This window comes from Micropterus dolomieu, linkage group LG18 (assembly GCF_021292245.1).
Source record: "Micropterus dolomieu isolate WLL.071019.BEF.003 ecotype Adirondacks linkage group LG18, ASM2129224v1, whole genome shotgun sequence".
Taxonomy (NCBI): domain Eukaryota; kingdom Metazoa; phylum Chordata; class Actinopteri; order Centrarchiformes; family Centrarchidae; genus Micropterus; species Micropterus dolomieu.
The window spans coordinates 16,208,460-16,211,673 of NC_060167.1; the positions used below are offsets into that span (position 1 = coordinate 16,208,460).

Genomic DNA, 3,214 nt, shown 5'->3' on the forward strand with positions numbered 1-3,214 from the left:
CATCCATTTGCATTATTGTCTAAAAAAAGACAAAATTGTGTAGTTTAGTACATGGCTAGTATAAACATACATGTTTCTGTAAAATGTTGTGTGTGTGTAGGTCTTTTACACTCTCAGAATTCCTTTCAAATGGCGCTCTGTGTAAGTGTTTCATCTGTAACTGGTGTCTTTTTTGAGGTTTCTCCCCAAGGTGGACAATGACATTCACCTATTGCCTTTGAATGGTGCTTACATCCGAATGGTGAGTTATCAATTAAGCACCTGTCTTCACACTTGAGGGTCATGTCTAATCAGTTGGTTTATGGGTGTGATATTTTGGGGGGTTGTGCCTTGAAATTACAATAAGTGACGTCATTTTAGATTCATGTGTCTAATATAGAGAAGTGTGTTTAGTGTTTTTTATTATAGTTGTGCAGATCAGGGCTGAGGTTCTGCTCCTTGGGTTTCTGGTTTCACTAACTGTGTTCATTTAAATTTTTGTGTCTAAACAACCGTAAAAAAAAGACAAAAAAAAAAACCCTGTGATGTTTCAGTTCTTTCCAACATACCACAACAGCACTAGACTAATTTGCAGTCAATTTATTAGGAATATGGTGGGGTTTGAGACAACAATGCTAACCTGTCACCAAATCATTATGCTGCTTGTGAGAGTAGAGATAGAGTGGGGATAGAGTGCAGTTGGGTGGGTGAAGTAGAGCAAGGTGGGAGGTAAAAAGAGGGGAGTCAGGGGTTGGAATGATGGGGTAGAAGAGAGAAGGTAAGGGGATGAGGGGAAGTAAAGGGAAGGTGAGGGGTTGAGAGAGTAAAGGGAGGGGGAGAGAAGGTTAGAGTGGGGTTGGGTGGGTGAAGTTGAGCAGAAGGGGAGGAAATGGGGAGTAGAGGGAAGGTAAGATAGTAGAGAGAGGGAATAGAGTTTGTGGTTAGTTAAGTGGGTTCAAAGGGCGTCACTCATTCATGGGACCAGCAGCTCAGGCGACGGTAGAACAGGCGGATTCTCTTCAGCAAAGAGGGCCTTTTTGTCTGGACAGCTGGACCTGATCTTGAGCTGAACCCTTGTTGTCCTCCTCCTTCTTCTTTTAGGGTATTTGAAAGATAAGAATGTTAGTACCAAGCTATAAATATAAAGATGCATATATAAAGACATACTAAATTTGTTTGGGTTTGAAGATGTTTCACTTCACAACCTCTGGTGGAGGAAGCACTCAGATCCTGAACTAAACTAAGCTCAAGCTCTAACTAACTCAAGACTAAATACTAAAAAATAAAAAATAGATTCAGTGGACTGATGACAAGAAGAGCTTCTCACCTTCGCCTGAGTTTTGGACAACAATGGGCTATCTCGGTAATCTGTGACTTCCTCCTCCAGACAAGTCTCTGGCTGGATCTTATTCTTCTGCCACTTGCAAAAGCTCCAACACCGCAAATTCTTCTTGTGTACTTTGATGTAATGTGACAATCTGTCATCTTTAGTCTCACAATCTGTATATTTTTGTGTCCTTTCAGTCTGAAATGTCTTCTTTCTTGCAGTACCTAGACCTTTGAGGAGGGATTTCATTGCCTGGGTAACTCCTGCCAACATCTTGTTGCATGCTCTGGAACTTGAGACCTGGCAGCAGGTAGCAGCATAGACATTGGAAGTTCCATCATCTGTGATCGATTTCACAATGGCCAACGTCAAATTGGGTGTTACCCTAAACACCGTGTCCGAACGAATCACATCACACAAAGACTGCCCAAAAGAGCTATAAACACCTTTGCATATTTCGCTCCGCTCCCTTAAAAAGAAAAAAAGACAGCGAAACAAAGTTAAAACACAAAAACAAAAATGTGCACAACAAATGTCAGAATATTATTCAAGTGAGTTTCAGTGAGAAAGTTAGATGATCTACTTCAGTAAAACTGTCAAAGAATCCCTTGATTATGGTGTGAAAGGTGTTTTTCAGGCCAGTGAGCTGGGCTTCTGACGCTGCTCCGCTGTTCTCTGTAAAATGTTTGTCCTGTCATGAGGTTCCTGGAGCTGAGTCCCTGTACAAGTCTTTCTCTGTGTCCGAACTGGTGGTGGATGGTTTTGTGTCTGAAGGCCTCTCTTTGCCATGCTCTACTGGTGTGACGTCCTCATCCCCAACATCCACAAATTCCAGAGGTACTGAGCTTAGGTCTGCTTTTGTTGCATCCCTGATGTCTTCACTGGAGCACATTAAGGCGGTGAGAGAAATCCCTTCTGGACACAGAGATCCTGGTTTTGTGTCTTTAGATGCTAAGTGTATGCCATGCCATGTCTGTGACCAGGATGTTGTTCATGAATAGCTCCATGACACCATCTAGTGTGACACCATGTAGACCTCCCCTTACAATGCTCTGCTAGTGGTGATGAGCTGGTGGTGGATGGTTTCTCTTCTAGTGTAAAGACCTCATCCTCCACATCCACAAGTTCCAGAGGGACTGAGCTTATGTCTGCTTTTGTTGCATTCCCGATCTCCTCGCTGGAGCATATTGAGTCTGCGGTACACATCTCTTCAGGACATGGAGATCATGTCAAATAAGTTTCTTTCAATGTTGAGTCCATTTCTGTGACCAGGTTGTCATCCATGAATGACTCCATGACACCCTCTGGTGTGACATCCTCTTCTTGCACAGTTCCTGCAGTTGAGTCTTTGTTCATGTCTTTCTCTGTTAAGACTGAAGACGTCTCTTTGCGATGCTCTGCTGGTGGTGTTGATCTGGTGGTGGATGGTTTTGAGGAAGGTTTTGAAGGTTTCTCTTCTGGTGTGAAGTCATCATCCTCCACATCCATCAGTCCCGGAGGGCCTGAGTGTAGGTCTGCCATTGTCGTATCCTTAATGTCCTCAATGGAGCACATTGAGCCAGTGGGAGATTCTGGACATGGAGAGCCAGGTTTCAAGTCAGTACCGTATGATTGGCCAGTCTCTGACTTTTGTTCCTCAGCTTCCCACCTGGATATAGAGTGTGTTAGCTCATTCATATTAGCAGCAGCCCGATCCAGTGTCTCTGAGACAAGCATGCTGGCAATCTCGGAGGTCACTGATGTCGTTGATTAAGCAGAGGAATCCGTCTCCTCACTTTCACTGCTGGAGAGTCTGGAGGTTGACCCTGTCTCTCTATATTTGACATTTTCTGCATCATTCTTCATTTTAACTGGATCCAGAGGGCTTTGTTTGACATTTTCATTCTGTTGGGGGAAAAACATATAGTA

General features: G+C 43.5%; 1 long non-coding RNA gene across 1 annotated transcript; it reads right to left on the reverse strand.

The window, feature by feature from the left end:
* Nucleotides 1-564: 564 nt before the first annotated feature.
* On the reverse strand, nucleotides 565-3,186 carry LOC123956417. Its single transcript, XR_006821530.1, has 3 exons — nucleotides 1,890-3,186; nucleotides 1,307-1,775; nucleotides 565-1,073 (listed from the first exon to the last, which is right to left on the reverse strand). It is a non-coding gene; the product is annotated as an uncharacterized LOC123956417 (long non-coding RNA).
* Between the last annotated feature and the right edge of the window lie 28 nt (nucleotides 3,187-3,214).